This window comes from Phaseolus vulgaris, chromosome 2, assembly GCF_051622355.1.
Source record: "Phaseolus vulgaris cultivar YP4 chromosome 2, ASM5162235v1, whole genome shotgun sequence".
In the NCBI taxonomy this organism is placed as follows: domain Eukaryota; kingdom Viridiplantae; phylum Streptophyta; class Magnoliopsida; order Fabales; family Fabaceae; genus Phaseolus; species Phaseolus vulgaris.
The window spans coordinates 17,167,112-17,190,951 of record NC_143499.1 but is presented as its reverse complement, the minus strand read 5'-3'; positions in this window follow the sequence as shown (position 1 = coordinate 17,190,951).

Genomic DNA, 23,840 nt, shown 5'->3' with positions numbered 1-23,840 from the left:
CGTGTATAGCAGCCAGGTCAGATTAGAAACGCCATTTTCTCAGGTACAAGGTAATTAAGGTTATTTAATACAGTTTCCGTTTCGAGCGTTTAAGGTACTATAAATGCTCCCAATCGGTTTAAACGTCTTAAATGCGCTACGTTTTGTAATTAAATGCACTTTAAGGCGCTTTGAATGCGGGAGTAGCTTAAATAGCGCCTTGAATGTTGGAAACGGGGTTCGAACTTTTGCAAATTTTCCAGAAACTCTCTAGATGCTTGCTCGAGCTTTGAGGTTACGCATAAGGGACTAGTGATGTGAATGTAACTACAAGAACACATGATTCTTTGATATTCTTAGGAGCAACTTGAGTTGGATTTGAAAGGCACTTTACTTTAGAATTGGATCAATGTTCTAATTCAAGAACTCACCAAAACTTAGCACCAACCAAGACTCATATGGAAGTCCATGTATTGTCAAATGGAATCAAAACACAAGGAATGAAGAACAAGAATTAAAAACTGGACAGAATTGAAAAGCTAGCTACTGAACCGAAAAGAAACAAAGAACAAAGCTGGAAAAGTAAAAGTAAACGGTAGAAAATGAAGGAAACACACTAGGAAATAAAACTACCGAATGGAAAATTGAAGAAAAAGAAGAAGAACACTTATAGGAAGATGCTTGCTGGATTTTGAGAATTGGAAGAAGCCATTCACGCCACTTGGAACCTTGAACCAAGATAAGTGATGGAGTGCCACCACTTGAAGCTCACCATAGCTCACAAGATAAGGCAAAGAAGAAGAAGACTCAAAACTCACAATTTCTCTCCAAATTTGAGTATAGTCTCTCTACTATAAAATTCCAATCTGAAAAATACAAAGAGAAGCACCTTATTTATAGCCTATGAGGTGCTGAAAATGCAAGCCAAATGACACACAAATGCAATGAAATTCGGCGCCAATCTAGACAATGAAGGAAGTGTGACTTTCCTTCCTAGTTTGGCACCTCCTAAGCTCCTATCTACACTCCCCCCTAGACTCCCTTACTACTTACACCTTCTAGGAAGTCTATATGATCTAATGCAAAGAAACATTTAGCATGGTTAGCATACAATTTCTCCTTCCTAAGGGTTTCTAGAACTTGTCTAACATGTGACTCATGATCTTCTAAGGACAAGCTATATATAAGAATATCATCAAAGTAAACCACAACAAACTTGCCAATGAATGCCCTTAAAACATGATGCATGAGTCGCATGAAGGTACTAGGAGCATTAGTCAAGCCAAAAGGCATGACCAACCACTCATATAAACCAAATTTGGTCTTAAAAGCGGTTTTCCATTCATCCCCATGTTTAATTCGAATTTGATTGTAACCACTCTTAAGATCAATTTTGGAAAATATTTTAGACCCATGTAATTCATCCAACAAGTCATCTAACCTAGGAATGGGATGCCTATATTTGATGGTGATGTTATTTATAGCGCGACAATCCGTACACATCCTCCATGTCCCATTCTTTTTAGGGACAAGTATGACAGGCATAGCACATGGGCTCATGCTATCTTGTACCCACCCCTTAGCTAATAAATCCTCAACTTGTCTTTGAATTTCTTTGGTCTCTTAGGGATTGGTCCTATATGCAGGGCGATTTGGTAAAGAAACCCCGGGCATGAAGTCTATTTGGTGTTCAATCCCTCTTAGAGGTGGTAAGCCTTTAGGAGGATCTTGAAACACATCTTCATATTCCTTTACCAAATGGTCCAAACATGTGGGACTATCCTTAGCCGACTCATATTCAATAGGTCTAGGAATAGCTAAAAAAATAGGCTTGTGAGTAACTATTACCTTTTGAACTTGTTGGGAAGATATGAGAAGGCTTCTCTTGGAATTTTTAATTTCTTTTTCTTTCTCTTTTCTCTCATTTTGACTTGGTCCTCATGTACCTCCTTTGGAGAGAGAGACTTGAGAATGAGTTTGTGTCCATGGAAGTTAAAAGAAATTTTGTTGGTAAAGCCATCATGAAATTTTTTTCTATCAAATTGCCATGGCCTACCTAAAAGGATATGAGTAGCTTCCATTGGAACAACATCACACAAGACCTCATCTTTATATTTGCCAATGGAAAATGTAATGAGGAGCCATTTTATTATACTCTTGTCCCAAAGCTCTTGCCATGCTCCTAGTAATTCGTTGGGCTTGGGCCCCTTGTTGGGCTTGGGCTTCATGGGCTTGAGTATCCTCTACTTGGTTTCCATCAACTAGGGAAAGATCTTTGCCAGAAGTAGAAAATATACACTAGACACAGTTCATTTAACCACCTTCAGAGTACCCTTCACGGTGCTCCGATACGGAGGTGCATAGTCTTTGGTGTTTCTTGTTGGCTGACTTGAGCGTCGGAGTGCAAACGGCCGCTAGGGCGCCCTTTTGTCCTCTTTGCAGGAATCCACAGATAACCAGTGGGAAGGAGTCCCTAGCTGACGGTTGAGGTCGCGCACAAAGACGTTCCAGGTCAACCGGACGGAACAAGTACTACAAGGAATTAATGACATTTGATTAAAAAAACATGACTACACAAAACATGTATGGATTCAAAAATAAAAATGACACAAACACAATGAATTTGTACCAAAGAAAACAACAAGAAAGATGCAATTAAAGAAAAAAAACAGAATCACTTAACACAAAAAACAAAATTAAAGTGTCAATCAACTCAAAAAAAATTTGCACAACCATAGCTCTAGATACCACATGATGTGAGTTGATTAGGAGATTCTTTAAATTGTGACACTTTAAGAACAAAGTAAGGAGGCTTAAGGAAACATCAATGGAGTTCAATGCCTTCAAAATGATGAACCAAACTCATGAACATGAGTGCCAACTCCTATACAACAATTGAATAGACAAAACACACAAAACAACTTCAACAGAACAAGATATGATGCGAAAATTGAAAGGAAAGCAAGAACAAGATATTTAACCTATTAAAACAACAACTAAACACATTTGAACCGATTCAATTGAACAAGAACACAAACTACCGAATAGAAATGAATAACAAACACAAATGACCGAATAGAATTGTAGAATAATATGTGGAAATCGAAATGGAGATGAGGCAAGAAGGAACTTATGTGGTTGTAGTCATAGAAGGGGAGAACACGCCACTTGGAGGTGGTTTTTCCAAGATAAGTGCATGAATGCCGCCACTTGGAGCTTCTCAAACACTCACAAGATGAGACAAGTAGAAGGAGAACAAGTCTCTTACAATTCTCTCTCAATTTGACTAGAGTTTCCTTTCTTCAATTTATAAATTCTGAATTACATGAGCAATGCCTCTCTATTGATAATAAAAGAGGGCTGAAAAATGAAAAGGCACAATTCAAATACAAGAGTTCAAATTTGGCACCAAAAATCAAGTCACATGAGAAGTGTGACTTGCTTTCCTACTCTTGCACCTCCTAAAACCATATCTACACCTACTCTTTATGTCACATGGAAGGTGTGACTTGTTTTGTACATTAGTACCCCTTATTTAATATCTACACCTCCCTTTTTAAAGTTCTACTAAAACTACACAAAAGTAATTACAAAAAAAGTCATCAAATGATGCTAATTTATTTAATGCTTTTGCCCTTTCTCTTATTATCTTCTGAGGCATGATGGTTGTTCATGTGTTGGCTTGGGCCTTAGTGTGGGCTTGGGCTTTGGGCTTGGGCCTCCATATTAAGAACACTAATAGAAATAACTTCAAGTGTTGTGGTCCTTGACCATTCCTCTTATTGATGGCAACTTTAAATGCTTGTTGAGATGACCCTTCAAGTATAGCATCCTTGGTAATCTTCATGTATTTTTTATTCTCATCATCGCCCATGGGGCAAGGGAGGATGTAACTATCGAACCACGTTGTTCGACCTTGGTATTCCCACGCAAGAGGGAGGCTCATTGTGGAACCATACTATTCCCAATCTTTGTGTTTCTAACCCAAGTGAATGGTTCTTAACTGACTTCATCCTCGCCCATGGGGCCAGGGAGGATGTTGTTGAAGCTGGAGGAAGCTTCTTCCCTACCAAGGCTTGATGTGTGTTTGATGAAGAAAATGGGTTGAGTGCTTTGAAGATTGTAATAGGTTTTTAGATTCATTTGTAATTAGGCTTGTAAGTGTGTATGATTGCCTTTTGCTGTATAACCTATCCTAGATGCCTAACCAAGTCTAGATCAAGCACATGATGTGGTTAAATGGTTTTTGAAAAGCTTTTTAAAATGATTTTAAAAGTTTTAAATCAGTACACAAATAAATCTGTTTTATGAAGAAAGAATCTGTTTATTTCTTCTCTGTTAAAAGGCTTTTCTAAATTTCTGTTAGGGCACCAAGGGAAAGCTCAGTTCGTTATTTCAGTTAAGCTGAGCTGGCCTGTTTGTTATACTTTAATCTGTTTTACTGTGAAAGAACAGGTTTATTCTTTGGTCTGCTGAAAGGTTTTTCACAAGTTAGTTAGGGCACCAAAGGTACAACTCAGACAGTTATTTCTGTTAGCTGAGTTGGCAGTTTTCACAAAATAAATCTGTTAAGTTCAAAAATGAATCTATTGTTTTCATAACTGCTTTTCAACTGTTTTTTGAAAAGAAGTTAGAAATTGTTTTCTATATAAAGAAAAGTCTCTCTCACATGAATTAGTGCTGAGGAATTACGCTTTTGACAGAGATCAAACAATTTCCATGTGAGAAGAAGGATTGAAAGAGTTTTTGAAAGGTTTTCCAAAGAGATTTTCAAGTGTGCTTGTTCTAGGAAACCTTTTATCTTGGTGAAGGTGCTGGTGCAGTTCTGCAGCAAATTGAACTACTGGTTTTGAGTTCTTGCATCTTCTTTTCAGGTGTAATCTTTCCTTTATTCTGTTTTGTAAAGGTGTAAGTGTTAGTCACTCCTTGATAGGGTTTCTTGGAGTGCAAGGTGTGCTGAAATAGGGTTTTTCAGCATTGTGTGTGTTTGTTCTTGTAGTGTTCAAGAACTGCTGGTTTTGTAAGTGATTGGTACTGTTTTTAGTGAATTCCACCTTGGGGTAAGGTGAGACTGGATGTATCTCTGTATGAGTGAACCAGTATAAAAACGTGTGTACCTTGTATTCTCATCCCTGCACTCATTTCTGGTTTTTGCTTAATTCTGTCAAGAACCAAATCTGTTCTTTTGAAATTGAATCTGTTAATTCTGGGTTTAAGTGAAAACTGTTCTTCCTGATTTGTTAAAGTTTTCTGATCATAAACAAGGTTGTTGCATATAATGGTTTAAGTGAATTGTGAACAAACTGTCCATTCATTAAAACCTGAGAAAGGATCATTCTTCTTGAAATCTTGTGTTGTGTAATTTTGGTTGATTTCTAAGCATAGCTGTATCCTTCATCCTCACAATATTAAGCTGATCTGGTTCTGTTATAATTCTCTGTTGATCACAATTTTACATTGAACAAAATTCAAATTGTGCCAAGACTGCTCTGAAGAATCAATCTGTTTCATGTAAAAACAATTTGTTCTTTTTGCCTCTGGAATACTGAAAAATTGTGTGTTATTGCGAAAATTTTATAAGCTCAATTCACCCCTCCCCTCTTGAACTTAGACACTAATAGACCCAACAGATGTAACTGTCAAACCATGCTATTCGACCTTGGCATTCTCACACAAGAGGGAGGCTCACTGAGAAACCATACTATTTCCAATCTTGGTGTTTCTAACCCAAGTGAACAGTTCTTAACTGACCTCATCCTTGTTGTACAAAAGTCAAGGGAGAGGTCTTAACTGACCACAACCTTGCTATAAAAATTCAAGGGACAGGTCTTAACTGTTGAACCATTCTATCCTCAGCTTTGGTGAACTCACACAAAAGGGAGCCTCACTGTGGAACCATACTATTCTCGATCTTGGTGTATTAATCTCGGGGAGAGGTTCATTAATTGCACTGCCCAACATATTTCTTAACTGAATAACTGAAAATTTATTGGGTGACCTTATTAAAAAACCCTTGTAAGGGAAAAAGAGTGTCCCCTAAAATTGTGTGCAATGCAAACAACTTAATTGAAATAAAACTTAAGGTTGGTCGCGTTCCAAGTACGAGGAATCTCCTCACCTTTTAATGTCTTGAGCCTGTACGCTCCATTCCCAAGGGCCTCCGTCACTCTAAAAGGACCAGTCCACTTGGGGGACAACTTGTTCTCTAGCTGGTACAGGTGGGCCTTTCACATCACCAGGTCGGTGACCTGGAATTGCCGAGGTCTCAGCTTGGATTTGTATTTGTACTTCACCCTTCTCTTCAAGGCTTCAACCTTGATCCTTGCTTCCTCCCTTACTTCGTCTAGTAGGTCCAGATTCACCTTTCTCTCTTCATTGGACTCTTCGACCACGAAGTTCTAGAAACGTGGCGAGTTCTCCTGGATTTCTACTGGAATCATTGTCTAGCTAAAGGGTGTTTCTCTGGTTGTTGACTGGGGAGTAGTGTCGTAAGCCCACACAATTCTAGGAACTTCTTATGCCCAGGTCTCTTTGGCTTTATCTAGCATTCTCTTCAGGCCTCTGAGCAGAACTCGGTTGGCAGACTCGACCTGACCGTTCGTCTAGGGGTGTTCGACATGCGAACACCTGCCTTACTCCCGGCTCCGTACATAGTTTGCCCAACTATTGGCTCGCAAACTGGGTACCATTATCAGACACCAACCGTTTTGGGATTCCAAAGCGCCACGCTATGTTCTTCCACACAAAGTGTTAGATCTTGTGGGCTGTGATCTGCGTTATTGGCTCAGCCTCTATCCACTTTGTGAAATATTCTATGGCAACCACGAGGTATTTCATTTGCTGCAATGATAGAGGAAAAGGCCCCAGAATGTTGCTCGCCCAAGTATGAAATGGCCATGGGCTATAGATCGACCTCAACTCCTCTGGAGGCGTCTTGTGCCAGTCAGCATGTAGTTGGCATTGCTTGCACTGTTGTGCATACCCTGTGCAGTCTTCCCTCATGGTTGGCTAGTAATATCCTACACGAATGGCCTTTGATGAGAGAGATCGGCCGCCGATGTGGCTACCGCATATCCCTTCATGAAGCTCTGCCATAATGCGTGTGCATTGCTCGCCACTTACACATACCAGGATAGGGTGGGTGAACCCATGCCTGAATAAATTTCCATCGATCAAGGTGTACTTGCTCGAATTTTTCTTGATTTTTGTTCCGTCCGGTTGACCGGGACGTCTTCGTGCGTGGCCTCAATCGTCAGCTAAGGATTCCTTCCCACTGAATGCCTGCAAATTTCCTGCAAAACAGAGGACAAAGAGGCGCCCTAGCGGCCGTTTGCACTCCGACGCTCAAGTCAGCCAGCAAGAAACACCAAAAACTGTCCACCCACGTATCTGAGCACCGCGTGTGGCACTCTGAAGGGTGGTAAAAGAACTGTGTATATGTGTGTGTGTTGTCCCCTTCAGGCAAAAATATTCTCCAGTCACTTGTACGTAATCCTAAAGCACGGGCAAGCAACCAGAGAGTTTCTCGTAAATTTGCCAAAGGTTCCAACCCTTTTTCCGACATTCTCAGCGCTATTTAAATTGCCCCCAGCATTTAAAGCGCCTTAAAGCGCTTTTAAACTCAAACGTAACGCGCTCATTAAAGCGCTTAATTATGAAACGTAGCGCATTTAAGACGTTGAAACGCTTGGGAGCCATAATAGTACCTGAATGCCAAAAAGGGAAACTGTATTGAATATCTTTAATTACCTGGCACCTGACTAGAGGGTGTTTCTATTCCGGCATTGCTGTCATACACGTGGAGGGCCTCACGACGCCTTGACCCCATCTGGGGGCGTTTCTGCCCATCTGGGGACGTTTCTACGTGTGGGTCCTCCTGCTTGGGAGTGCTACTGCGCTAGGGGTGGCTTTTTGGGTGCCAACTCATGCCCCCAAGTATCTAGCCACTTACTCTGAGAGCGTATCTGCCTTCCTCTCACACCCTGCACCCGGTTATCCTGGGCGTGACCTTCCTCTTGGGTCGTATCTGTCCCGAAGGCGTCTCTGGGGCGGCAGGGGTACTTCGCGAGTCAGGCTGCCCTTCACTGGTACTATCACTATGGCCTTGAAGCCACCTTTTCCTTCTCTTTATCACTTTCCCGAGATATCGGGACCTGAGGCTTTCACACGGCGTCGCTCCCTCCATGGTCTTTCCTACCCATGGGTATCGGGGAACCACACCGTGATTGCCTCGCTTTTACACTGTTCGATCTGGCGACGCCCTCACCTGGGCGACGCCTTCACCTAGGCGACGCCTTCACCTGGACAACGCCTTCACCGAGGCGACGCCTTCATCTAGGCGACGCCTCCACCTAGGCGACGCCTTCACCTAGGCGACGCCGTGCCTTAGCGACGCCTTGTCTTGCCTTGGCGACGCTTCCTCTTGGCGTCCCTACACCTGGGCGACACCTTGAGCTGACTTTGACCTTCCAGTCGTTGACTTTGACCTTGACTTAGTCAACGCCCTGATACGGGACGGTACACAAGCCCCCCAGTCTTAAGCCGAAGACTTGTCTTCAGCGCAAAGACTAAAGCCTTGCCCCCGCTATCAACGTGCTTTCTTGATGACGTGTCATTCTCTGCTGACTCAGCAAATTTTCGAATTACTGACGCGACATTATCTGAACCACAGGGGTATTCTTAATGACCGATTGGACATTCCCTGCAATGGGGATGATTACACCTTTTGGGCTACCCTTTTTCACGCGCCACGTGGCCCATCGCGTGGCCCTCCTTTAGAGACCTTTGCGCTTCCCCTGGGCAATCGACCTTCTGACGCGTGGCTCGATCCTGCGGCCCTCAATTTGCGCCTCTTGGGTTACGAAATGTAACGTTTAAGTTACTCCAAACCCCGCGCTCACCCTACTGTTACATTCATTCGCTCTGCAACTCCGCACTGTTCATCGCCTTCGAAAACCTTTTTTCTCTGCAACTGCGATTCTCTCCTTCCTGTGCCCTTCTGCTGCCTCCATTCCAATAGCAAAGGTATGATCTCGGATACTCACGACCTTTCCCCTTCGTCGCATTAGATTGATTTATTGAACTGCCTGGGACTGTTGTTATTCACGTATTACTGCATTTCTCCGCTTCTTCTTCCTCCTCTGATCTTTCTCGCGTGGGTGACGCTTCCTGGGGTTCTTTCCCCTTCTTGCCATGGCTAAACTTGCTAAACCCCTTTTTCCTCTCTTCTTTCTCCAGCTATCTATTTTCACCATGACGCGCGCGAACGCGGAGCCTGATTCTTCCCCTACGACCCCCAAGTCCAACTACAAAGCCTTCTACCCCTGGGCCTCCGATGAGCTCCTGAGTGAATGCACCAGCCTGACTTCCTTCTAGGACCTGGAAGCTCACCGGGGGGATCCCCATTTGTACAACTTTAACGCCTTCTGCCGCACACACGACGCCCACATATCCGTCCGTCCCGGCAGGCCTGGGGAACCTGTTTGTTTGGACGACAGACCTAGAAAGGGGAAACCCTTCTTCTTCATGTACCAGACCGTGTTCAAGCGCGTAGGAGTGCGTCTCCCGTTCACTCCCTTCGAACGGGAGCTTCTTACTGAAATCAACACTGCCCCCGCCCAACCTCATCCCAACAGCTGGGCATTTGTGAGGGGCTTTCAAATTCTTTGTGGATACCTGGGCATTCCTCCTTCCGTAGATGTCTTCCTGCATTTTTTTGAGGTGAAAAAACAGGGGAAAAGCTTCTGGGTAAGCTTTTCCGGGATCGCTGGCAGGATCCTCCTCTCCCTCTTCCAGAATTCTTACAAGAACTGGAAAGGGAAGTTCTTCAGGGTGTGCTGCGCCAAGCATGATCCCACAGCTTTGGATGGCTTCCCCCTTTACTGGACGGAACGCCCCAAATTGCTCAGGGCCAAAACCCTGGAAGAGCTATCCCCCGCCGATAGGGAGGTAAGCAAAGCCTTGGCGGGGTTGGGGATCGTCTTTGATACCTTGAAGCTGGTCGCTAGCGAGTACAATGCCCACGCCCTGACCACCTATTTTGGTAAGGGGCTCTCCCCTCATCTTTCTAGCTATGAACAGCCTGCTATCGAGCGTTTGTTTCCCCATACTATTATGCTTGTTTTACACTTGTACCATGTTACTTGCATTTCACGTCTCTTCGCGTATCGTGAATTCGCATAGCTGTTTTAGTACTAATCCTTGCTGTTTGGCCTGCCTTGGTGTAGGATCGGTGATGGGCGTTTCCAAAAGAATGATGTTGGCGAAAGCACTGAAGGAGGCTCGTGCTGCCAAGGCAGGCGCCTCCTCCAGCCCTGCTGCCAATTCGATTCTCCCGCCGGCTCCGACACCGCCGCCTCCAGTCACTGCTGAAGGTGCTTCTAGCCCATCTCCGACGTCTCCACCTGGCTCGGACGTGCTTCCAACTCCCAACTCTCCTTCGCCTATCGCCGCTGTGCCCCTAGCTGCGGCCTCGTCACCGGCTCCAACCCCCCTTGACAAAGGAAAAAGGGTTTTGGAGATTCCGTCAGATGATGAGGAATCAGAAGGCGTGGCACCCTTCAAGAGGAGAAAATCCGCGCGGGTTCCTCTTTTGGTGGAGACGCCGCCGCAGGGAGGGAACCCCTTTATGGACAACCCTCCAAGCGCAACCTCACTCCCTCCTATGATTCTCCAAGAGGAAAGGGGCGAAGGTGCTGAATCTGCGCCGCCTCTGCCGCCGCCAGAAACCACTGCTTCCCCGGCTCCAGATGCTGCCGCCCCCGACTTCATCGCCATCCCCCCTCCAATCATGCATCTGATGAGGGGTTTCAGTGGCGGGACTATGCCGGAAGGTACCGACAGGAGGGAAGGTATGCCTTTCTATTTGGGGGCCTTCTTGGCGGTGGCTCTTGAATGGCGCTCCCAGGCCAGAAACGCTGTCTTGCAAACCCAAACCCTCCAGGCCTTGGAAACGAAAGCAACCACCCTGGAGTCGGAGATGAAGGCCCTGGGACGCCAGAACGAGGCTTATTGTTCCTCTCTGAAACAAACACAAGAGTCTAGGGCAGAAGTTGAGAGGAAATTGGCAGAGCCCTTGGAGCTCCAGGCTGACTTCTATGCTCGTGAAGTTGCTCTCCAAGTACAGGTAGCGGGTCTTCAGGAATTGGTCAAAGCAGACGCGGAAACCCAAAAGGACCTGAAGGACCGCTGCTGTGAACAAACTGCCAAGGTGGAACGGATAGAGGAGGAAATGGCCACGCAGGCCAAAGCTATGGACCTTTTCCGAGTTGACTACGACGATCTGCAGGTCGAGGTTAGCCGGCTTCGTGTGGAGAAAGAGGCTCTGGAGAAACAGGTGGCCTCCGGAGACGCCGCCATTGAGGAGCTGGAGAAGGAGAAAAAGTCCCTTATCCAGGAGATGGCGGGCACCTTCGACGAGGGGTTCCAAGAAGCCCTGTCCCAGGCGTCCTGCGAGAATCCCGGCGTCAACCTTTCAAACTGCGACCCCACACACCACGTAGTCGACGGGAAGGTCGTGCCCATGGATTTGAACGACTGAACTGCTGCCCCTCATCCGCCACCTTCCTCTTCAAGCTTAACTCTTCATTCTTTACCTTCGCTTTTTAATTTCATCTGCCAAAAACTTGTAATTCTTTGAACTATCCACACTCTTGTTATTGATTCGGGACACTCGCATGGTTGTCCTTATTTCTTTTTCACATACGACTCCGCCTATGCGATCTCGTTCTCATACGCTTTACTTATTTTACCTGTATCCTGCCCGTTTCTCACACTTCGTTGGGCGGTTTGGTATGATGGGGTAAGGTCGCTCGCCAACCCTTACGCCCATGGAGAGGCTCACTAAGTGGCGCCGTATCGTCCACGGGACGACTCTGATACCGAAAGGCTCTTTCTTTGATCTTTTAGCAATCGGCTCCCACGCCTAAGGAGAGGCCTGCCAAAGCAGCACCGTATCGTCCCCGGGTGTCTAAAACGCTGAGTGTTGTGGGGTTTTTGTTCCCTCCATGGTCTTTCCTGCCCATAGGTATCGGGGAACACCCTGTCAGTGACTCGCTGGCGTTTGACGGTCTCGTCTCCCTCCACAGTCTTTCCTACCTGTGGGTATCGGGGAGGCGACGCCTGCAACTAACTTTACCTTTCTCTGATTTCTTCTCCCTCCTCAGTCTTTCCTACCTGTGGGTATCGGGGAGGTAACGCAGTCGGTATTTGGGTTGGCGACGCCCGCGACTTCTCGTCTGTCGTCGCCCTTTACGTCTTTCTTGGCAACGCCTTGGGCATTACCTTTACTTCGACATTGACTTTAATTCTTGCCTTGGCCAACGCCTGATAACAGCGAAGAGCCCAAGGCTTTGTCTGTGCCATCCACGTGGCGCTTCTTGTACAGCTGATGGGACCTTCTGTCATTCGACTTTATCCACGTGGCGCTGCTTAAATGGTCAGTGGGGTATCTAGTCATTTCATTTTCTGACTCCTGCTGTACCCCTGGCTCATTTTCGACGGCGCATCGTACCACTAGATATTCTGCTGATACGACGTTTTCTGATTTAAACCAGTGGTGGCAGCGTCATCCTTTCACCTTCTGCCACGTGTATCAATCGCACGGTGCATCCGTTCGTGTCGTTTGCCGCTCTAGGCGCTTTATTTAACTCTTCAAACTCTGGAACTATCTTCACCATTTTCTCACTCTTCATAACCTACTTGCGTTCTTTCTTCTTGTACCCTTTCTTCTTGCACCCTTTCTTCTTTGTCGAAGGGTTGTTCTAACTGCTCCCCTCGCTCAACTCTCGCATTTCCAGCCATCTTGATCTTGTTAAAGAATGTCTTCTCACGATGCTTCCTCCAGGGTCCGTCCCAAAGACTTGTACCCTTGGGCCTCGAGTGAACTTCTTGATGTGTGTTCATGTTTGCTCTCCACTAGGGCCGTACGGGAACACAAAGGGGAGTTGTGTTCTTACGACCATCGGGCCTTCGCAAGAAGGCACGATGACGACATCGCTGTGCTCCCTTGCACTCTGGGGGAGCCAGTGTGTGGAGACGGACGAGCGAACGACGGGGTCCCTTTCTTTTACTTTTACCAGGTGGTGTTCAAGACCATCGGGGTGCGCTTACCCTTCTCCCGGTTCGAGAAGGAACTGCTGACGGAGATCAACGTGGCTCCAGCCCAGTTATATCCCAACAGCTGGGCCTTTGTCAAAGCCTTCGATATCCTCTTTGGGTTTCTGGGTTGTGCACCCTCGGTTGACCTCTTTCTTCACTTTTTTGAGGTGAAGAGACAGAGACACAACCTCTGGGTAACTCTCAGCAATGTCCCCGGAAGAGTTCTCTTCACACCCTTCCAAAGCTCGTTCACGGGGTGGAAAGGCCGGTTCTTCAAGATCTGCTGTACTGATCTTGTTCCCGACGCCCTCGATGGGTTTCCGCTGCACTGGGTGAGAGAGGAAAAGGCCCTCAAAGCCAAACCCCTCAAGAATCTGGCTCCAAGTGATCAAATAGCTTGCTGGATTCTTGCTAAGGCGGGAGGTTTTGACTCCGCTACGGTGATCAGCTTGGAGTTCAACGCTAGGACTCTTCAGAAGTACATAAGTAAGGACCACTGCCTTAAGCAACTTCGACCTTCGTTACTTTCTAACTGTGCCTGTCTTTCTTCATGGTGTCTCTAACACATCTTTTCCCCTTATGCAGGTTCGAAAATAAGCCAAGAAAAGAGGACACGACTTACTCGAGCGCTGCGGGCTGGGAAAGGGGCTTCGCCTTCCTCCAATGATGACTCTGATGAGCGCTGAGAAGCGGCCTGTTTGTGTTTTTGCATTTTGTACTGAACATTGCTTGTAACAACAATTTTCCAATATCATAATTCTTTACAACGCCACTTTACTTTTCATATGCCTCATATAACGCGCGACTTCCTTTCGTCTCGTTCTGCCAACGATGCATGCTTTTACTTGGGCGACGCCTTTTTTCTGGGCGACGCCAAGACCTAGGCGACGCCTTCTTCCTTGGCGACGCCATGGCCTAGGCGGCGCATCACATTACTTCTAACAAGGGAAAATAATGGCTGAAAACCAAAGCACTTCTTTTTCTCAACTGGTTTTTCCATTTATTAGGGTGACCTCATTAAAAAACCCCCGAAAGGGAAAAAGAGCGTCCCCTTCAACTAAACTGTTACATGCTGCTTACATAAATCAACTGAAATAAAATTTTAAGTTGGCTGCATTCCAACTGCGCGGGATAGGGCCTCCATCTAAAGTCTCCAGGTTATACGAACCGTTGCCCTTAGCCTCAGTAACTCTGAAGGGCCCGGTCCACTTGGGAGACAGCTTATTCTCCAGCTCATAAGGGTGAGCTTTCCTCATCACCAGGTCGCCCACCTGAAACTGTCGTGGCTTTACTTTAGAGCTATATTGCCGCTCCACTCTTCTCTTCATCGCTTCAGCTTTTATTCTAGCTTCTTCCCTGGCCTCTTCTAGCAGATCCAGGTTTACCTGCCTCTCCTCATTAGATTCCTCCACCACAAAGTTTTGAAAACGCGGTGAGCTTTCGTGTATTTCTACTGGAATCATCGCGTCCGACCCGTACACCAAACTGAAAGGCGTCTCCATAGTAGAGGATTGGGGCGTGGTGTGGTATGCCCATACAATCCTTGGCACCTCTTCCGCCCACGCCCCTTTGGCCTTCTCTAACCTTCTTTTTAACCCCCTCAACAGAACTCTGTTTGCTGACTCTACTTGTCCATTGGTCTGGGGGTGTTCAACCGACGCGAACACTTGCTTGATTCCCACTTCAGCGCACAGATTTCTTAACTGCTGACTGGCGAACTGGGTCCCATTGTCAGATATCAGGCGCCTAGGTACGCCAAAGCGACACACGATGTTTCTCCACACAAAATGCTGTACCTTATGCGCGGTGATTTGTGCCACGGGCTCTGCCTCTATCCACTTGGTGAAGTATTCGATGGCGACAATCAGATACTTCATCTGCCTGATTGCCAGTGGGAAAGGGCCCAGGATGTCAATACCCCATGTGTGGAAAGGCCACGGGCTGTATATGGACCGCAACTCTTCAGGCGGCGCCTTGTGCCAGTCGGCATGCTTTTGGCATTGCCTACACCGCTGGGCGTGCCGTGCGCAATCCTCTTTCACTGTTGGCCAGAAGAAACCTGCGCGTATTACCTTGGAGGCTAAGGATCTTCCTCCTACATGGCTTCCGCAGATGCCTTCGTGTAGCTCCGCCATTATCCTGGTGTACTCATCGCCACTAACGCATGTTAGGATAGGGTGAGTGAAGCCGTGCCTGAACAACACCCCATCCACCAAGGTATATCTTACGGCGTTCCTTTTGATTTTCTTACCCTCTTCAGGGTCCACTGGAAGGGCCCCATCCGCCAGGTATCGTTTATAGGGCGTCATCCAGGTGTCTCCCGTGGACAGGACACAAACCTGCATCTGCTCTTCCTCAGACACACCCGCGTATATACTGATGCGGGGCGCCCTCTGCGTATCTTGGGTTAATGAGGAATGACTCCTCGGCCTTCCCCTTGATGCATAAACCTGGAGGACATCCACCCTGTTGTCTTCCACGAATCGACGCGGAGCTTTGAGGGTCTCCTGGATCACTGTCCTCTGTCTACCCCCCTTGCCTGAGCTGGCCAGCTTTGCGAGCAGGTCAGCTCTGGCATTCTGCTCCCTCGGGACGTGTATCAACTCAAGAGCGTTGAACGCCCCTCTCAACAACTGGACGTATTTGAGATACGCCGCCATCTGTGGGTCCTTCGCCTGGAACCCACCCGACACCTGCCCCGTGACCAACTGGGAGTCGCTCTTCACCAGGAGGTTCTGTGCGCCCATCTCTGATGTGATTCCAATAGCCACATAGAACAAGATTCTTGACATTTTTAGGAATCACCTAGAGCTGGAAAATATAGAGGCACTTTCTTAGAAGTTGGATCATGGTTCTAAGTCAAGAACTCACCAATAACAAGTACCAAATCCCAAACTCATTTGGATGAACCAAATATTGTCAAATTGAATCAACAAAGGAAATATAAAATGAATTGACCGAACAGAATTATGCAAAAACACATATGAACCGAACATAAAAGGAATTGAAACAAAAACAGAACATAGGTGCTGGAAAATTGGAATAGCCGAACCAAAACAAATCAAAAACACAAGGCAACATGAACAATTGCAAAAGAAGAAAGGAAGGAGAAGAGAATGCTCATGAAGATGGAAGAATGGTTGGATGATCACGCCACTAGAAGTATGGATGCTCCTAGATGAGTGTGCAAGCCGCCACTTGAGGAAACCATGGTCCTTCAAGATAAGACTAGAGTAGAAGCTCAAAAGCTATCCAAATGCTCACTCCAATTTTGAGTATAGTTTCTTTAGATAAATTCCAATCTGAATTTTACAAGGAAGGCACCTCTATTTATAGCCTAAGGTGCTGAAAATGAAAGCTAAAACAATTCAAAATTCCCTCCCAATTCAAACTAGAACCGGCGCTAATTTGCAAAGCAAGGAAGGTGTGATCCTTTCCTTCACTTTGGCACCCCCTATTCTACTCCTACACCTATCTACTAATACACCCCCCTAAAGCTCCTAACTAAAACCTAAAAGATGCTATAACAAAAGAGGTTTCTAAAGTTTCCCTCTAAGCACCTTCAACTAAAGAAACTACAAAAAGAGAAAATAAATGTCCTCTAGCTCCCAAAGCTTTCAACATGCTTCTTGTAATCCTTTGAGGTGGACTTTGACCTCCATGGGCGTCCTCTATTTGTGCCTCCACCTCTTCTTGAGCTTTATGAGTGGTCTCCATGTTCTCTTGAGCTTGATCTCCATCATACTCCCCGAGTCGGAGAGAATTCGACCACGAATTCTGGTGACCTACAGAAAAAGGAGTTAGATCGCTGACATTAAAAGTATGACTACCTAAGAATGTATCAGGCATATCTAACTCATAAGCATTGTCATTAATCCTCTTGAGGACTTGGAAAGGTCCATCCCCTCGAGGCATTAGTTTGGACTTCCTTTGAGTAGGAAAACGATCCTTCCTCAAATGAAGCCAAACCCAATCGCCCTCATCAAACAACAATGTTTTTCTCCTTTTATTGGCAAGTTCAGCATACTTGCCAACCTTCTTCACAATTCTCTTCTTGATGTCTTTATGCAAAGTTTTAACAAAAGAAGCCTTTTCATCCCCATCTTTGCACAAGACATCTTCAAGAAGGGGAATAGGAAGAAGATCAAGAGGTGTTAGGGGATTAAACCCATAGACCACCTCAAAAGGAGAATGGGAGGTGGTAGAATTTACTACTCGGTTATATGCAAACTCAACATGGGGTAGTAAATTCTCCCACACTCTAGGATTCCCCGAAATAAAGCATCTCAATAGTTGTCCCAAAGTTCTATTCACCACCTCGGTTTGACCATCGGTTTGTGGGTGGCAAGTGGTAGAAAATAAAAGCTTAGTTCCAAGCTTGCCCCACAAGGTCTTCCAAAAGTGACTCAAGAACTTAGGATCTCTATCGGACACTATAGACCTAGGAATCCCATGCAAGCGAACCACTTCTTGGAAGAAGAGGTTTGCAATGTGGCATGCATCATCCACTTTGTGGCAAGGAATAAAGTGAGCCATCTTTGAAAAACGATCCACTACCACAAAAATGGAGTCCTTTCCCTTTGATGTCTTGGGTAAGCCTAAGATGAAATCCATAGATATATCTACCCAAGGCATTGAAGGGATAGGAAGAGGAGTATAAAGACCATGGGGATGCATTTTAGATTTAGCTTTGCGGCAAGCTATGCATTTATCACACAAACTATGAACATGTTTATGCATATGAGGCCAAAAGAAATGTTCATGCAACACATCCAAAGTTTTAGCAACCCCAAAATGTCCCATTAAGCCCCCCTCATGAGCTTCTCTAACAAGAGATAATCTAATAGAGCTTTGGGGAACACAAAGACGTTTTCCCTTAAAAAGAAAGCCATCTTGAATAAAAAAGTCTTTGTGTCCTCCCTTAAGACACTCTTGATAGAGGAGAGAAAAATCAAGGTCATCATGATAAAGTTCCTTAATGTGATCAAAACCAAGATATTGAGAGGTTAAAAGATTTAGCAAGGTGTATCTTCTAGAAAGAGCATCCGCCACAATATTTATTTTACCTTGCTTGTGTTTGATCACATAAGGAAATTGCTCAATGAATTCCACCCACTTAGCATGCCTCTTGTTAAGTTTGTTTTGGCTTTTCAAATATTTAAGAGATTCATGATCACTATGTATCACAAACTCTTTGGGAAAAAGATAGTGTTGCCAAGTAAACAAAGCCCTAACAAGTGCATATAATTCCTTATCATAGGTGGAATAGTTGAGATGACTTCCCTTCAATTTCTCACTAAAATAGGCTATGGGGTGGCCCTCTTGAAGGAGAACAGCCCCAATACCTATGCTTGAAGCATCACACTCAATCTCAAATGTCTTAGTGAAATTAGGAAGGGCCAAGATGGGAGCATTAGTCAATTTTTCTTTCAAAGTATCAAAAGCATTTTGTTGTGCTTCTCCCCAATGAAAGACCACATCCTTTTTCACTATGTCATTGAGTGGTGCGGCAATGGTACCAAAGTTTGGGACAAATCTTCTATAGAAAGAAGCAAGCCCATGAAAACTTCGGACCTCATTCAAAGATTTCGGTGTAGTCCAATTTTGAATGGCCACCACCTTGGTTTTGTCCACATGGACCCCTTCACAACTCACAACAAACCCTAGGAATTCTATATGATCAAGAGCAAACATACATTTAGCAAGGTTAGCATACAAATGTTCTTTCCTAAGGGTTTCCAAAACTTGCCTAACATGCAACCTATGGTCATTCAAAGATAAGCTATAAATGAGAATGTCATCAAAGTAAACCACAACAATCTTACCAATGAAAGGTCTAAGAACATGATGCATGAGGCGCATGAAGGTACTTGGTGCATTAGTTAAACCAAAAGGCATAACTAACCACTCATATAAACCAAAGTTGGTCTTAAAAGCCGTGTTCCATTCATCACCCGGTTTGATACGGATTTGATTGTAGCCGCTTTTAAGATCAATCTTTGAAAAGATTTTAGAACCATGTAATTCATCCAACAAATCATCTAGTCTAGGTATGGGATGCCTATACTTAATTGTTATGTTATTTATGGCCCTACAATCCGAACACATTCGCCATGTGCCATCCTTTTTTGGTACTAAGATGATAGGCATAGCACAAGGACTCATGCTATCTTGCACCCACCCTTTTTCAATCAAAGCCTCAACTTGTTGGCGAATTTCCTTGGTTTCACTTGGATTGGTCCTATATGCGGGACGATTTGGTAAAGAAGAGCCCGGTATCAAATCAATTTGGTGCTCAATCCCTCTCAAAGGTGGAAGTCCATTTGGAGGATCTTGAAACACATCTTTGAACTCTTCTACCAAATTTTCCAAGCAATGAGGACTATCAACAAGTGAATCTATGCTAAGAGTTCTAGGGATGGCTAAAAAAAGAGGATGATGAGCCACTATTTCCCTTTCAATGTCACGCCTAGACACAAGGAGTGTAGGCTTAGAACTCTTATCTTTTTTATCTTTTTTATCTTTTTCACTCTCCCTCTTTTTCTTCATGATAACTTGGTCCTCATGGACTTCTCTTGGAGAGAGAGATTTTAAAGTAACCTTGTGACCATGGAATTCAAAAGATAATTTGTTGGTAAAGCCATCATGTAAAACTTTTCTATCAAATTGCCAAGGCCTTCCCAAGAGAACATGAGTGGCTTCCATGGGCACAACATCACATAATACCTCATCTTTGTATTTTCCAATGGAGAAATGGATGAGGACTTGTTTATTAACAATTATTTCTCCTACTTCACTAAGCCATTGTAACTTGTAGGGCTTTGTATGAGAGATAGTAGGCAATCCAAGCTTATCTACTACTCTTGTACTAGCCACATTTGCACAACTACCCCCATCCACTATCAAGGAACAAATGTTGTTTTGAATAAGACATCTTGTATGGAAAATATTTTCCCTTTGACTTTCATCAAAAGGTTGTGAAACTTGTCCAAGAAGTCTTCTCACAACTAACAAGTCCCCTTCAAGTGGACATTCGCTCTCTTCCTCACTAGATGCATGAGAATGCAATGAATGCTTTGAAGAATCCGAATCATGCTCACTAACTACAATGCCCTCATGCATGTACATACTTCGTTTGGAAGGACAATTTGCAGCAATATGACCATAACCCATACATTTAAAGCATTTAGTGTTAGATGTTCTAGTGGGAGACTTAGGTCTAGAAGTTGATGGCTTAGATTCCTTGGGTTTGAAAGAAGAATCTTTGGAAGGATGTTTAGAAAAAGAAGTTTTGTTTCTCCAAGACTTGGAGTAGTATCCATCATTGGAAGCATTTTTAAAAGAGTTTTTCTTAGCAAGTTGGGCTTCCACCTTCATTGCAAGATGAACTAAAGAGCCCAATGATGAATACTCTTGTAACTCAACAATGTCTTGAATATCCTTCCTAAGACCACTCACAAACCTAGCAACCATGGCTTCTTCACTTTCTTCTAATTCAATTTTAAGCACAAGCGTCTCAAGCTCCTTATAATATTCATCCACATTTAGCGTGCCTTGTTGAAACCGTTGGAGTCTCAACATGAGGTCTTTCCTAAAATGTGGGGGCACAAACCTAGCGCGCATATGATCCTTTAAAGAGTTCCAAGAGTCCACGGGAGGACCCTTGTGATAGATAATGTCCTTTACAATTCCATGCCACCATTTCATGGCATAATCACTAAACTCTAGGGTGGCTAGCTTGAGCTTATGCTCATCTTGGATCTCATGGATCTCAAAAATTTGTTCACACTTAGCCTCCCAATCTAAATACACATTTGGATCACTAGAACCATTAAAACATGGTAGCTTGACCGAAGGAAGCTTGGACTTTGCATCATGGTAGAAGCCATTGCTGTAGTGAATTCTTTCCCCATGGTGATGATGTCTTTGTCCATGGACTTGGGGTGGAGGTCTCCTTCTCCTATGCTCATCTTCACGGCCAACATCATTTGAAGAAGCTCTTGAAGATGGTCTATGAGAATGATGTCCATCATGGATAGAAGGAGATGGTCTAGCTTGTTGGACCTCCATCTTTTGCATTTTCTCTTCCAACCTTCTAATTGTTCTTTGAGCTTCATGTAATTCACCAAGAATGGAAGCTTTGGAAGGAGAATTCTGCTTGTAGGATGCATCACTTGAAGATCCAGCCATTTGTAATTAAAAAAAAAAACAGCAAACACACAAAAACAGCAAACAAATTAAAAATTAGCAAAAACAGTGAGTTGTAATGAAACTGCCGAAGTGAACTTAAGGCTTGAAAAAGATATCACTCTCAAAGAAATAATGTTCTTGCTCCAATCTGATCTTGAGGCCTTGGAATCCTCAAATGAAATATGTCAAAGCAAGCACACCAATCTTAAGAGCAAACCACCACAAAACCAAAGAAACAATAAAGACAAACAAGAAAAGGTATAAGCAAGGAAAAGGTAATTGCAAAAGGAATACTATATGTAAGACAAACTCAAAGAGTAAGAATGAAAGACAATCAAGAAAATAAAGAACTCAATGAGAAAAGTAGGCACACAAAAGAATACCTAAGGAAAAGCACTAGAGTAGATGAAGAAAACAAAAAAATTTAGCTACTGGAATTTTTTTTTTTTTTATGCAAACTGTGTTTGATATTCACTGATTTAACTGGAACGTTGTAAAGCGAACTGGATTATGAAATTTATACCACAGAAACTTCAAGATGTTAACTCAAAAATGGCACTGGAATCAATTAAAAACAGTAAGCCAATTGAGAGAAATAAATTTTTTAAAATCACTGCCAGATTACCGTATTTTTTTCGGCAGGAATGTACACTTTTTTTATTTTATTTATCATTTTTTGTGTACTTCATATTTTTGAATGATTCTTTTTTCTATTCTTTTCTAACACTTTGAATATCTCAAATCCAGAATTTCAGAATTTTACAGTACGTAAATCAATTGCAATAAGGAAAAACAGTAAGCAGTTTTTTCAGAAACAGAGGAATCCTAATAGGAATAAAAAACAGGATGATGAACTAGCAAAGACATAATAGAAAATGATGTATTGGAACTTGTATAGGTCTAGAATACAAGTATGAACTCAATTCTGAAAAGAAAATGCACAAAGGATCAACATCAATTCAGAAAATTATATGACACCAAAGCAAGAAACAATCAAAACAATAAAAGTACTACTAGAAGTAATGACATATATGGAATAACATGACTAAGACAAAACTTGACATGATTCAAAAATTAAAAGACACATCACAAATTGTAACAAGTGAAAGGAAGCTTAAGGTAAACTCTAGGAAGGATAATGCCATTCCAAAAGAGCAACCATACTCATAAGAATTATGAGTGCCATAAACCTTTTCACAAACACTTGGTGTAAAAGAAAAACAGCAAGAATACTCAATTAAAATTCTAAAACAGAAACTTAAATTGCAAGAAAATTAAAGAGCTCTTGAAATAAAGTGCACACAACTCAACAATTAAACAAGAATGAACCTAAGACTCATGATACCACATGATGTGATTCCAATAGCCACATAGAACAAGATTCTTGACATTTTTAGGAATCACCTAGAGCTGGAAAATATAGAGGCACTTTCTTAGAAGTTGGATCATGGTTCTAAGTCAAGAACTCACCAATAACAAGTACCAAATCCCAAACTCATTTGGATGAACCAAATATTGTCAAATTGAATCAACAAAGGAAATATAAAATGAATTGACCGAACAGAATTATGCAAAAACACATATGAACCGAACATAAAAGGAATTGAAACAAAAACAGAACATAGGTGCTGGAAAATTGGAATAGCCGAACCAAAACAAATCAAAAACACAAGGCAACATGAACAATTGCAAAAGAAGAAAGGAAGGAGAAGAGAATGCTCATGAAGATGGAAGAATGGTTGGATGATCACGCCACTAGAAGTATGGATGCTCCTAGATGAGTGTGCAAGCCGCCACTTGAGGAAACCATGGTCCTTCAAGATAAGACTAGAGTAGAAGCTCAAAAGCTCTCCAAATGCTCACTCCAATTTTGAGTATAGTTTCTTTAGATAAATTCCAATCTGAATTTTACAAGGAAGGCACCTCTATTTATAGCCTAAGGTGCTGAAAATGAAAGCTAAAACAATTCAAAATTCCCTCCCAATTCAAACTAGAACCGGCGCTAATTTGCAGAAAGCAAGGAAGGTGTGATCCTTTCCTTCACTTTGGCACCCCCTATTCTACTCCTACACCTATCTACTAAAACACCCCCCTAAAGCTCCTAACTAAAACCTAAAAGATGCTATAACAAAAGAGGTTTCTAAAGTTTCCCTCTAAGCACCTTCAACTAAAGAAACTACAAAAAGAGAAAATAAATGTCCTCTAGCTCCCAAAGCTTTGAACATGCTTCTTGTAATCCTTTGAGGTTGACTTTGACCTCCATGGGCGTCCTCTATTTGTGCCTCCACCTCTTCTTGAGCTTTATGAGTGGTCTCCATGTTCTCTTGAGCTTAATCTCCATCAATCTCCTTGGCCAAGAGCATTCCTGCAATCAAGGCTTCGTATTCTGCTTGGTTGTTACTTGCCTTGAAGGCAAAACGCAAGGCTTGCTCGATTAGTATGCCGTCGGGTCCTTCCAGCACTATTCCCGCACCACTCCCTTGCTGGTTTGAGGAACCATCAACCGAGAGCAGCCACTGTGAACCCGCTTCCACTTCTTGCTCACCTCCGGGCGAAAGTTCTGCTACAAAATC